The sequence below is a fragment of the Phragmites australis genome, chromosome 7, assembly GCF_958298935.1.
Source record: "Phragmites australis chromosome 7, lpPhrAust1.1, whole genome shotgun sequence".
Classification (NCBI taxonomy): Eukaryota; Viridiplantae; Streptophyta; class Magnoliopsida; order Poales; family Poaceae; genus Phragmites; species Phragmites australis.
In genome coordinates, this window is record NC_084927.1 from 34,894,310 (window position 1) to 34,909,179 (window position 14,870).

Below are 14,870 nucleotides of genomic sequence, written 5' to 3' on the forward strand. Positions count from 1 at the left end.
CTCTCTCCCTCCGTTCTTTTGTATTGATGTTTTTATTTTTATATGGTATTCAAAAAGCGATTTGACCGCTACATTTTATAACTCTATGTCCATATATTGTACTCCTCCGATTACAAATTTTTGTTATTTTAGACTTGTGCACGTATATTAAGAAAGTAGCTCAAATAACTTGTTTGTTCTTTATTATATTACATTGGAAATGAGATATCATTTATTGATGAGAGTGTTAGTATTTAATTAGCAAGGGCAAGTATAGAAGATTTTTTTAAGTGCATAGAAATTCTATGATAACATCCCATTAGCAAATGGTGGAAGAGACTAAAATGATATATATTGATCGAATGAAATAGTAAAATTATATTTTTATGAAAGCAGTTCTATAGACAAATCTAATAACATAACTAAATGCTTACAGTGAGCCGAGGTGAGCAATTCCAACTGCTTGCTAATGCTATACTACTTGGTGAGGCTCCCTCAGCTTCCGTCCAAACCACCGCCGCAAGAGGAGTCACAGCCGGGATTCACTGTCGTCGTCACCGAACAAGGTGGTTGGTCGAATCGAATGGAAAGGGGAAAGGTCCGACGTGGAAGGCTGACGTGGACGAGTCAGTCCGATTAGGCTCAAAACAGGGGTGGGGAGGGTGGTTGTCATTTGTCTGTTTTCAAAATATGAGGGGTGAAAGATTCCCGGTGCTACAGCCATATTCATTTTTGCTTTTTACTACTTAGAAATAGAAAGTTGAACTAAACAGTTTATTTTTAAAATAGTTTTTGAGAAGTAGAAACTATTATTATTATTACAAGTTAGAAATTGGTATGGATAAACTTTTGTAACGCCTGAGGTTTGATGTTCCGGGATTTATTATATATATTATACATTTTATCTGTATTAAAAGTCAATTAAAAACAGTTTTTTATAAGTAGTTTTTAACAGCAGTTTAAAAAAGTAGTTTTTGAAATTGTCTCAGCCTAACTAAAAACCCTATATTGGACTTGAGGGGGTGGGCGATTGGATTGACATCATGGTTGAGGTAGACAAATTGGACTTGTTACTACATTTTTATAGTTGCTCGTAGGAAAAAAATATGTAGCAGAGTAGTAGGATCTAGATGCTTACTATGACCAAAAACATTAAATATATGTAGTAGATTACGGAAGAAGATCCAACTAGTTTTAATTAGTAGCCCCGGTTAAACAAAGCAAAACCAGCAAATACGCTCACTGAACACTACCATGTTCCGCCCACCAGAACACTGCTAGGTGCTGCACCACTTGCATGGTTTTTCGGACGATGACCTCACGTACTCTATGACCTCACGTACTTTATGAAGTGCTCAACAATGGCCATAGGTGTGCGTCTTTTTGTGAGACTGATGGGCTGTTTGGTATAGTTTTGATTTTATGATGAGAGTGATTCTATGGTGAAAGTAGAGTGGAAGTGATTTTGTGGTGAAAATGATTCTGTTTGTAAAATCGTTTAGTATGCTAGTAGTAGAAGTGATTTCTGAAAGGATATTGTGTTGAAATCAAGGAGAATCGGTCGGGAATCAGGTGGAAGCTAGTTTTTTCAGCTCCCACCTCGCTATACAAAACGGGAAGTGATGCCCGAGCAGAATCACTCCCTGACCAGCCCGTTTGGCAGCGCTGGGAGTGATTCCGGAGTGGAATCAGCTCCCAGAGCTCTACCAAACGGGGCCTGACTTGCAGGAGAATTTTCGAATCAATCAATAGCATGGGTGGGTTAGGAGGCATAAAAAAGAAAAAGAAAAAAGCATGGGGTAGAGTTAGGTGCCCGATTAGACGACCTCTAAAAAAAATGTATCCATGTCCAGCTTCTAAAAAAAAAAAAATGTATCCATGTCCAGCTGAAGTCAAGATGATGGCAAACAAAAGGAAACATTTATATTCTATAGAGGTAACCCACATGTCTAGATGCAATGGTGCGCATCTTAGGACGCATATTGGTGACATTGACCATGATAACGATGAAACTAAAAGGAGAATACCTTTTAATCTTTTACATAACTGGCAATTTGCAGTTCAGGGTCGTACTGAAATCATATTATTCTGAGGAAGTGGATTTGCATCTCAAGTGGGCCTCCAAGAATCAATTCAGCTCACCAAGCCTCTTACAGTTTCTTTTGAAAGCGATCAGGCTCCGCAGTTGGGAGTGCAGGTGATAATGGCCTCATGCATTTTTTTTCTCCACCTGTCAGCTGGGGAGGGAAGAGGCTGAAAGGTGATGGCGCACTAGGGCACTCTCCATAAAAAGATACTCCGGGGGTCCGGGGGTCCAGGGGTGCTGCTGCAATATACTGATTTTTTTTTTATAATGGAAAGAGTTTCGGGTTTTTTTCATTCTCCGATACATACAGCATGTATTCATTATTACACCGCTTCATCATAAATGAAACAAGAAAAAAAATAAAAAATAACATTAACCACGTAAAGTCACCCATATACTGATAGCACGGCAAGAAAAGAAAAAAAGGCCAGCGGCAGGGCAAAAAGGCGCAGAGCCCAGGTGCTGAATGAGTTCTCTAGTGAAAGTATACGGGTGCCATGGCTCGCTAGCTGCTGCCTGCTATGTCTCGAGGTTTATACTAACAGAAGAGTGATCTACTTAGGTTCAAGGAAAAAATGGAGACGTAATGCTTCAGTGCGATGGAGGCCCGAGATGGAGACGGCAAGACACTGCTCAAGTGCTCCAAGTTTGATGATTACGTAGTCTGCCATGTGAGATCCGCTGCTCGAGATTGACTATTGTTTCTGAAAGGTACTCAACCAACAATTAGTTGTTCTTCATTCACAAAAGGGAGTTTACGCAGAAGAGCATCACATCTCGTCAGACAAACTAGCGATCTGGGAAACTGCATCCTCAAGTCGTGACAAGTGTGCAGCAAACCTATCCTTCAGCTCTGTAAAGTCTGCCTCATCGACCGCGCTTCGCATGACCTTGAGACCATTCTGCAGCAACGCCATCCCTTCACACACTCCGTCCGGTATCTTCCTCTTCTTTGCGCTGACATCCTTCGTGATCACCGCTTTCTCAGGCTCAGAGACAACTGGAGCTGCAGAATATGCTTCAACCAGCTTCTTCAGCGCCCTCCCCTCTGAAACTAGAAAACGGGGTTGTTCATCACCAAACCATCTGTCAGTCTGTGAGCCAGCCTCTTTCTGAAGATAAGCTCTCAACTCCAGCATGAAACAGTTCTCATCTATGCTCGTCCCTGTGCTTGCATTGTATGAAAGGGCAGCATCTCCAGGAACAAATTTCCAGAGCTGTGTAAAAGATGTGCAGGCGGCAAGGTACCCAAATGAACCCGTTGCAAGGTGAATGAACGCCCAATGCTTTTCCCTCAGCAAGAAATGGTACAGATCCCACATTGCAGAACAGAGTATGTTAGCATCACCTTCAGTGACGTTCAAGTGACCAAGAATTGCCATAAAAGAAGCCATCGATGGTTTGCATTGAAACAGCACTGCGTTTTGATTATCAGAAGTGGACAAGAACAGACTGTGCAACGCCAAAGGTAACTTCTCCATTTCATTGAATGCACAAAGATGCCTCATGCTTGAGATAATATCCAACATGGAACTGATGTGCTTGGCAAGGTGGTCCTTACTGTATCAGGTGCAGTTCCATACATATTTATGAGAGAGATGGTGAATTTAAACATAGTGGTAATGCTCTTCTCATCTATGATACTATCATCCTTTATTTCGCTGCACAGAAGCAATAGGTATAAAGGGCAACCATCTGGCATCAGACTGAATGATACCGCTAGTAAGAGACAACAGACTCACCAACGCTGCAATGCAGAGGCTAGAGCATGTACAGGAAATCCTATCACACCCGAGCTAGAAGTTGGCACATTGATTGCGTGATGATTCTTGGAGTAGCTCTCCAGATAGCCAGCAAAAGAAGTAAACATTTTCTTCACAGCAAGCTCCTTTATACCACCAGATAATTAATCAAAAGGAAATCCTTCCATCAACAATGCTAAGTGTAACATTGAGGACTTGGCAGAATTCTCATCATTCAACAGACAAGTATATATTTGATCAAAGGTTGCAGAAGATGCATAGCTCAAGATGATACACAATGAATGTGCAACCTTCCGCAAAGCACTGAGAGACGCATGAACTTTCTCTGGTGATGCTACAGTCTTTAACAGAAGGACTAGTTGATTAACTAAATAATTTGAAGTTTCTGTTTCAGCATAACGCATGAAGAAACACCATAGCTCTGTAATAATTTCCAAGCAAAGGAAATGGGGATGGAAAAGATTTTCAAGTAAGAAAATTTCCAACTCATTCCAGGTAGCACTTGAAGCAACAGCAGAAATCATAAAAGTCTTCAAGGCTTGTACAAGAGAAGTATACACAGGTTGCCAAACAACTGCAGGAGAATGGTCTGCACCACATAAGGCAGGAATTTGGCAGCCAAGGATATATGAGTATATATCTTCCGATGTTAAGATATTAAGAAGAGTTTGTAGCTTTTTAGATAATTCGATGACCACCTCTTCTCTCAACCATGGGAAGCATTAAGAAAGTGTAAGAACACAATTAACCCAGCAGGTAAAAGTGCTCTATTTCTATGATCAACATCAGAATCCGTAGAAAAAATGCAATCCAATGAGGCCAAATTTATATCTCTCTGATCAGCTTGTCCCATGTAATCTGGAGTTCTGGGCTATTATCTTCTTTGTTTTCAAATAAATAATGTACAAGCTGGCATTTGGACTCTGGTGTTACTTCAGATGACTTCATAAGTGTATCTAGTAAAACAAATGAAGCAGGCTCCAATAATTCAACAAGTGCCTTATTTGCTGCTTTCAACTGTGGCTCCTTGCTGAATAAAATGCTTGAGGATGTGATCATGAGCGCACACCTGATTATGTCCTTGTATATAGTCATCGCTTCGGATGGATACGCAGAACAAATCCTTACAGCATTTATTAAGAAAAACTTGATTGGTAGGAATGCTCTTCTAGCTTCAGAGGTACCAGGGCTTCTAGTAATGGTGTACACCATGTTTCAGCAGCAACTCTTAGAGATTCTATGGACAGAGAGATCAGGGTTAAGATGATATCTCTGACATTTATTTTTTCTTCTATCATTCCTTTACCAATCTGCAATAAGGAAACTGCGCCCTTCCATGATACATTCAGTAATGTCACTTAACTTCCACCACTGGATGCTGCATAGGTTCCCAATTTACATAAAGTCTGAATAGTAGATGTTGTAATCCTGGTCACATGACTAGTAAGACCTGGTTCACTGTCAGTCGTATCTTCTTCAGGCATGCTCATTTTGCAGTTATCTGCTTTTGCGGCCTCAGAGTATGCCCTGCTCAGTTTAATTGTTTCATCTACAAAAATAGGTGCAGCCCTAGCAATATCTGGCGCAACTGCGTGAATTTTCTGTGACCAGATATCCATCAGAGAGATTATACAACAACATCATTTATGCAAGGTTACAATTTCTAGAGTTTAAAAAGAACACTGCCATCTCATAGTGATGTGATCAGAGTCTGAAAGTCAAAAATCAACTTTACTCTGATAAGATATATTTTAGTCAAGATTCAAGACTAGGAACCTCTTTCACAAATCATTTTAATGATGCATTTCTAGTATTTCGTGCAATATCTCATTTGAAGTTGCTAACTATATGTAAGTAGTTTGAATATGGGCCTTATATGAAAGGTAACACATTTAATATAATAATAAGCATGTCATTTACTTTAACTTTCCCATTGATTTAACAGTTACACTATTTTCAGGACAGTGAAAATAGCTATGAATTATGAAAAGGTAACACATACAATTACCTAATAGAATATAAGACCAAGCAAAGTGTAACTGAAATTATAGATTCGTATATGACAGTACGTTGATACTGTAGCTAAAAACTGATTAGCAAAAGGGGTTGAAATGAGTTCTTTCTGATTAAATATATCTTTGGCTTATGCATGATATATAAAGCTCTTGCTGCTGCATTTGCCAGTTAAACAAGCTGATACTACCACCGCACAAGTTAAAAGTTTACCTTGTTGTCAACTATTGAGCTTTCCATCAGAGTTAGTAACTCTGAAATAAAATCACCAATAGTACGCACCATATCTACAGTAATACATTTCACCGCGTAAGGAAGGAGCTTGATTGTGATATTCAAGGTCAGTGAAAATATCTGGAGTCAAGAAGTTGAACTTCTATAAGATTTCTCTTGAGAGAATCACTACAAGAAATGGATAAATGATGTAATGGTACTCCACATGTAGTAACATGAAGTATTAAATCAAAAACGAAAGTTGGTTAGGAAATATGCCAATTTATAGTACTACTGTACGATTAACTGCTATTTTGGCCTATATCTCTACCGTCCACTGTCCTTAAAGCGATTTTCTCTGCAACTCTTGGGAACAAAGTGAAATCACAAACAAGACAAGAACACTCGTAAAATAGTTCATTTAATATCCCTAAATGTGTATGGATGCATGGTCTGCTTTAGGCTATAGGCTTACTGAAGCTGGCAGAGAAGGGTAGCATAAGGTACGTCATTATGTAGTAGTGACAATCCATCCAAACTAACATAAACAATTTATCAAAGCCAAAGTCATAGTTCCAATGACCTCTGGGAGTAATCTGGAGTGCTCTTCCTCTTGGACCTCTTCAGATTCATCATAAGATTCGACAGACAAAGGGAGATGCTTTCCACACCACCAGCTGGCCTGGTATAGATACACCAGCAACAAAATTTGCTTACATTGGTTAAGCAAGATAGCACATAGCCAACTACAATTGGCAAACGCCTTCCCAAAAAAACCCAGCAAATACAGTTTACTTATTTACTAGTAGTCCACTTCGCAACGTAAGAATTACCTTTGCCCCGAGCGCAAGAAATTGCCCTAAACAACCAGTCCTATCCTTACATGAGCATTTCAGAGCAACCTGCAAAATTGACTTGTGTAGCATGCAGTGTGATACGCTCGAACATCCAGAATCATCCCAAGATATCTAAACTGTCGTGAAGGTAACATACCGAAACACAGTACAACAAATACTCAGAGCATCAACTAGGCCAAACTGAATCAGCAACAGCTTGTAACTGGCGAGACTTACCGTCCAGTCTCCTATTTGAAAACAGTAAAGGGTCGCATACAAAACAATTAAATTAAACGAGAATGAAGGGCTGAAAAGGATACAATAAGAGTGCTAAGTATTTGACCCACATCATCAGCAGAATACCTAAAGGAACCCTCGAGTTGATTGATAAGAGCAATTCTATTCTCCAACACCTGTTATAGATCAATGTAAGTTAGCACATGACATTTGACTTCATCGCATGAGCATGGAATTAACAGCTAATCGCTGTTTCGGAAAGTACATGCAACTTCTAGACTCTGGAAGCAAATGGAAATGAACAGGAAAATAAATCGCTAATTAGCGATTGAACATGAGGGCCCAATACAAATCAGGAGCTTACCAACGAGCATGCATGACGAACATTAAACCCCACCCCCGCAACACCCGTTTGCCAACATTCTAAATGGCAACCCAACCTAAACCCCAGGATCACACTCACACCAAATCAGGACACAACCGCGAGTACATGGAACCCTGAACCAAATCAAACCGTAGGGAGAGGGGAACGGGCGGGACGGATTGGAACGGAACCGCGAAGCCGTCGAGACGCGCAGAGATGATTCATGATGTACCTCAGAGGACTTGATCGCTTCTAGGAGTGACTGCAGCTCGCCATCGCTCCTCTTCGCCTCGCCGCCGCCGCCCTCGACCTCCCTTGCTCGCTCGCCCAGGCTCTCGGGCAGCGCGTGCTGGTTTTGTCGCTTCCCGCCTCTTCCACGGCTGCGCGGGCCGTTCTCCGTCGGCGCTCCAATACCTGGACGCGAATTTAGTGAAGGCCCGGCTGGCCGGCCCAACCCTTATCCGCCGATGAGAACGACCACGGCTGTTCACCAGCGGAGGAGGTCGGGAACTGGTGTGCACCGAGCTGGTGGAGGTCGGGAGCGTCGGCGGCGGAGGGGACCTCGGGGGCGTGGGAGGTCGGGGTGGTCGGCGGCCTGGGGAGGACGGGGGCGACCATTTCGGAGGCGGAGGCGTTGGAACCAGTTTTGGGAGGAACCGGAGCCCGGCCGAACGCAACGGCCCGCTGGAGACCCAAATCGATGCTGCCCGCGTCACGGGACATACTACACGGGCCTCTAAAATTGCATTAAGCTGCAAATGATACCATGGGCTAAAAATGTATGGGCCAAACGGGCAACTATTTTGACTTCAGTTTGCAAAAGAAAAAAAAAGAGAGAAGGAACTGTAAATGCAGCCCAAGAGAGCGAAAGTTATCTCAAATATATATATATATATATATAGAAGAGGGCAAGAGTAATCTCAAAAAGAAGGAAGATGATGATTGATTATCTACCAATCTATCTCCTAACTAGGATCAACCTGGAGGACCAATTCTTAACCGTAGGTCGCACGGAGTAGTCCTTGAGAGCTACGAGTTCCTTCTGGTCCAATCTTGTACTCAACATTTGGACTGAAAATCTGGGGAAACGATGAGTAGTATTCTGCTCCAAAATTGTTGTGTCGCTTGATAACCTGCTGCGGCCTGCAGCTTCATAGTTCATCCAGATGATAGATACTCCTACATACAGAGCTCGAAGCTCCAAACTGAACACTGGCGCCGACATGAACGAGCATCTTCAGGCTTCAGCCCAGCACTGCAACAGGAAACTGTAGCCAGGTCAGCGGCGTGCACGGGAATAGAATCCTGACAGACAAAGCCGTCCACTGCAACGCCCAAGAAAAAACTCATCATCGCCTCGCCTGCCTATTCACCCTACGCCAAAAAAGCAAATCTACCTTTGCCATTTGACATACCTCCTCTGGAAAAGCCCTGCGCTCGCCATCCTCCATCGCTGTAACTTTTCACCTTTCACCAGCCTTCTCAGGCTGATCAGCTCCTCCTCTTCTTCCTCAAGATGTTCTCAGCTTTTCAGGGTTTAGCCATGCATGTCACTTTGTTATGCTGCGCACATGGGGGGAGTCAGAAAGATGGTAGGCAGCAATGTGGGTAACAAAAATGGCCAGAAGCCTCTCATCCAAAGCAGCATGGGATCCATAGGGAAAGGTTGATTGATCCATAGGGAAAGGTTCCAATCCCTGGCCTATCATGGCTTTCTATCTACCATCTTCTTCATTCACTCTCCAAAGTTACAGCAGTAACAGCAGAGTCAGTGTGGTAGCTGCAACACTTCACATGCCAACTTCACAGGAATCGCAGCATGCCAGAGATGGAACCCCCTTCTGGTATGTTCCCGTCGTCTTCCACAGCACTGCTTACACTTATGCGGATGCAAGAGCAAGCGTAATGGCAGTTCGTGAATTATTAGCTCCTTCGGGTCTGCGTTTCATACTTTCATTACCAGCCATACATACAGTCAAAGGAATATTTAGAGTAAATTTCACAAATACACCATTTATTTCCTAGTAGTCACAAACTCATCATTTTTTTTCCTATTTGACAAACCCACCGATACTATAGTCAGTCTTCTCACAGACCTATCATTTTTAGGTTTTCGGTCGCTGTTCACGGTAACTGCCACAGTGGTATTCTATTTCTCTAAAAATCAGTAGTCTTTTATTTCTCTAAAAATATTAAAACTTTAGGTATGTGTTCTATAATACATGTGCAATCCATTTTAATTGAATTCATCCAAAAAGCATATGTAGAATTTAAACCAAAATTCTCCAAAAATGTTATTTTTATAACTTCTAATAATTTTTAGGGCATCAAATAAAATCAAAAAATCTAGAAAAATTTAATAATATTCTTATTATGTGATGTTCTAATTTCTAAAATTATTTTTAGCCCTAGGTTATATAGTAAAAAAGTGATTTCCTTTATAATTCTCTATTTATATACAATAAATTTAAAAATACATATAAATAGAGCGTTACAAATGAACTCACTTCTTTATCATATAAATTATAGCTAAAATAATTTTAAAAATTACTACATCACATAATAAGAATATTAGTGATTTTTTTTAAAAAAATTGTGATTTTATTTAAGATTCTAACAATCGTTAGAAGTTATAAAAATAACTTTTTTATAATTTTAGTTTAAATTCTACACATGATTTTTAGGTGAATTCAATTAAAATAGGTTACACATGAATTATGAAACACATAAAAAAATCTATAATTTTTAGATAAATAGAAGATCACTGATTTTAAAAGAAATAAAAGACCACTGTATCGTAAATAGTACCCATGAATAGTGATAAAAATGAAAAAATAATGGGTCTGTGAGAAGACTGCACCAAGTATAGATGGGTTTGTGAAATGGTAAAAAAAATAGTAAGTTTGTAACTATTAGGTCATCTCCAATAACGCTAGGAAAACAAGTCCGTATCACTGTTGAGCGTGTTTTGCTGCACGGATGCAGCTGTATCCTGCTTCAACAAAATCGGCAAACATAGGCACAATGATACGGATGGATACCGATGGCAACAAATTTGTGGATGGATACATGAGCCTTCATCACTGTTCATAGCGTATGCACGTGGATCCAAGGGGAGGAGAAGAGTAATGTAAGTGAGGAAATAGGGTAGCTGTTGGAGATAAAAAAAAGAATATTATAATAGTGTTAGATAATTCTGTAATAGTGTTATAGAAAATAAAATTTTAAAGTATCGGTTGAAAATGATCTTAAGCCATCTCCAATAAATACTCTAAAAATTCATCCCATATAATACTATTACAATACTCTTTATTTTTTCTATCTCCAACAGCTACCTTATTTTCTAACTTCTACTATTCTTCTCCTCCCTCCGGATCCACAGTCAACCTCTATAAACAGTGTGTGGTTGCTACAGTGTTTCGCAAATTTGGAGTACCATGTTCTATCTTCAACACTGTGATGCTGGATACCGAAAAGTCGAATACTACAGTATTTTGGATACTGTAGCAGTGGAAACTCCTCTCCTCTCCTCTTTTGAAATGGCCTTAGATTAGAAAAATAGTGGATCTGTCAAATTTAGTCAAGTCCATTTCATGATTGGTACATGCATACCTGGGCCCATATATTGCAAATGGCAGTGAAAGAAACGTGAAAAGATTCTGTCTGGGCAATCACAATCTGATGACTACTGGTCAGGGAAGAATTCCTCAAACGAAGAGCCCGCTTTGTCTGATCGCTCTAACTGTCTCTAAACTAGGCTCATACAGTATGCTTACTAGTCTAGGCACTAACTGCTGACAAAAATGTGCCGCCCACTTTTGTCCCAAGAAATTTGGAATACCAAGTTAAAATATGTATTAATTTATATGTAATTAGTGATCCATAATGTTATTGTTTTGGTTTGATAATTTGTTAGATTGTATAAATATGTTTATGTATTATAATTATAATCATGACTAACTAAAATTTCAAAGAGAAATGAAGCTGGAGTGTGTTTGTCTCTGTATTAGGAAGATTTACACGTCAGATGATTCTGGTGGATTTGCACTTGCCTGATAGTCCGTAATAGGGTGAAATGAATGTCGAATTAATATTTGCAGAGATGTTGCAAAATGGATGGTCTGGTGAGTTGAACACGCCAGCTGATCCGACACTTAGGAGTAGTGAACACTGAAACATTCGGTGTTCATGTGTTTCTCTAAGATGTGCTTTCGACTAAGAATTTTGATTGTGACTAATTTATAATGGGGTTGAATATATATATGTTTGTTTGTATCATGTTGTAAAGGTGATGGTGTGACTTGGCGGTCAACGGCGGGATGATTAGGGGGCAAGCGGGGTGCTTGGTGCTGAACGATCAAGGAGGTCAGCGTGGGGTCAAGAGTGATCCTAACTGTGCATATGGAGACCAAACAAAGTATGAGAAGATGGATAAAGATAATGTATTGTCAAACTCAAGCAAAGGAGATGTATGCGCAAGTGACAATGCGACTCGAGGGATCGGGAGCAGGAAAGACTTACCAGCAGTCGATATCAGGATACTTGCTTCATGTGAAAACAAGTGATAGTGAGTCACACTTTAAGAAGCGTGCGAGACGGTTTTGCGATTTGTGCAAAAAAATGTGGAAGGCTGGAGTACACGTGGCATCATTGCGAAGCTTGCGTTGAGACGAATTTAAGTCGTGAAGGCGTCATGATCGTTCGATGGATGTAGAAGAAAATAGATCAAAATATCCTCGATGGTAGGTATACAGTGGTATTTTGGGAATGAGAAAACTCAACATCTAAGGAAGCTTCCAAGATCTATAAATAGAGGGGTAGTACTATTGGAAGAGTAAGAGCCAACTATTTAAGTTTAAGTGCTAGAGTTTTAGAGGAGATAGATAGAGTAGCTTAGCCTATGATGAGCAAAATACTTTGTAATCTTTCAAAATTAGGGTTAATATAAGCCAATAATGAAGATTAAGATTGCTCTCGTGCTTGTATTCATCTCTTTCTAGTCCTTTTCTATTGGCTCTGTTGCTTCACTGCGAGTTTTTCGGTTTTCGCTGTAATTTTTGTTTTTGCTTAAATGTTGAATTTTGTCTTTTGTCGAAGTTGTTCTTTTTGTTGCTAGAAGCATAAAATTCACATACAAATACATACAAGTGTATCTTAAATTTCCTTTCTCTAAATTACCAACTTAGAGAGTTTCTTCACACAAAGTCTATCTGTTTATATCTAAGTGTTCGTTTTTCAAGTTGCAAACTTTTGTGTGCGATAAGGTATGAATTGAGTTTCAATGGAATATATTGTTCAATTCTAAACATGAGAGTCATGGTTTCTTTGTGATTTCCGTATCAACTTATTTCTCTCCGGTTTCCTTTATATTTTAGTTTTGATGTGCTTTAGATAAATATAATAGAAGAAAACTATCAATTTTAAAAGAAATTTATGAGACACCTATTTATCCTTCTAGTAGTCATTGTGGGTCCTACAGACTGTGAGCTCTAGACAATCTTTCTCACATGCCATGGATTTGTGCATCAAACAATCATTTAAAAGTGGTCCATTGCAAGGATAGGATCAATCGTCACTGTGCAATTTAAGAGTATTATGGACGGCTGATTAGACAAATAAAGCTGAAGAAACTGTTGGGTGGGTTTGATGAGATTCTGACTGAGACAAACGGGACATGCGCTGACAAAATAAATCTTGCTAATTACCCCGACACTGGCATTTTGCAGACTCGTTTGTATTTGTACGAGGTAAAGCTGCGGGTCGTCGCCGTTAGTATACTCCGGACCCCCATTTACCAGTCCCATATTTTGCCTTTCAACGTCCTGTCTTGATCTTACAAGAGACAATGGGACCAGGGCCTATGAAGACCCGACAGACAAAAACATCACTTAGGAATAAGCTGTATACCTAAGCATGATTTGTTTGACCAACCAAACATCCCTAGAATGCATACGAAGATCTATGGATATGTATGTGATTTTAAGTAGAGTTTGAGCTGTGAACCCATTACCTTGACCAGACCAATCAAATATACGAATGGATGTGACCATATACTCGACCTGTTCTGGCTCATCAAGCTGCTTCTTAAATACCGATGCTGATGCCGGCCAAGCACCTTGGCCAGCAAATTGGACCACAGCTTTTAAGGCTACCTTACCAGTGTCTGAAGCCAATAGATATGATCTTCCTTGAATGAGCTAGACTAGGCTTCGTACTGGTACGAGTGCTCGACTCAATCACTCGGACCCGGATTCTCTGCATTAATACATCATTAATGCAGAGGATCACTGTTTATACAGTAAAATGAGTCTGATGCTACAGTACTGTGCATTAGTTAATCATATATTACTGTATCAACAGTAATCTGGTTCTATATACAGTCGTTTCGGTACTGTAGCGCACTACTGTATAGACACTGTAGCATCGAATCTGATACATCCACTCTGAAATCAACGGCTCAGGGCAGACCTAAATGCACTTTACTGTAGCTACAGTAGCCTCTCTGCAGTTGCTACCGGCAACTGCAGAGGATCCCGATCCCAATCACTCACATGCTAAGCTCAAAAAAGAAAGGAAAATAAACGAAAAAAAGATCGCTTACATGTCCAAATTTTGCTAGCAGTACGTGGTGAATGTGAATCCAAGCACATGAACCTTGGCCTGTCGCAAAATCCCAGTGAGGTCAGTGGCAGCAGCACCCAGTAACCAACTACGAGAAAAAAAAACTTTGGTCAAATTATGCAGATGGCGAAGCGGGTAGAGGACAAAAGTATATTCAATTTATTCATACCCACTGACAGCATCCAACCGAGTCCTGTGACACTGGATATGATCTGAGGATAGGGGCGACGCGAGTGAGCGCATGATGACATGAGATGGGCCGGTGAAAAGGCCAAGGCTTGGGCAACAGAAATTAAAATTTTCTGCAGAGGCACCATGCTGACACAGAAAGATGTGGCCGTGCAGCAGCAGCCTCCTGCCCTATCCCTCCGTGCTGTAATTGAGTTGAGCTGAGCTGAGTGTTGCAGGGGGTAGGGTTCCAGTCCAGGTCCAGTCTTGGCCTCTTGGGAGTAGGGACCTCTCTTTGACCCCCATAGTTTATACTGCAACCAAAAGGAACAACATTAGTTTGGAGCATGGAGTGTTAAAGGTGCACACATCTCCAGACGAGCTAAATTTCCTTAATCTCTGTTGTTATAGTAGTATAATATAATACTAGTAATAATGTGTAGAAAGGATAACTTTGTGTAATAGAGAAAGGCTTATGTGATTTACTGTTAAAAGCCGAATCTGTAAACAGGATGAGCACTTTCTGTGTAGAACAAAAGATCGTCTAAGGTTGCTGGTCACATGTATGAGTTTCTAGGGTAGTACTTGTA

At 40.4% G+C, this 14,870-nt stretch overlaps 1 pseudogene; it reads right to left on the bottom strand.

Annotated features, from left to right (window-relative positions):
- Positions 1-2,306: 2,306 nt before the first annotated feature.
- Positions 2,307-8,214, bottom strand: LOC133925618 (uncharacterized; annotated as a pseudogene).
- Between the last annotated feature and the right edge of the window lie 6,656 nt (positions 8,215-14,870).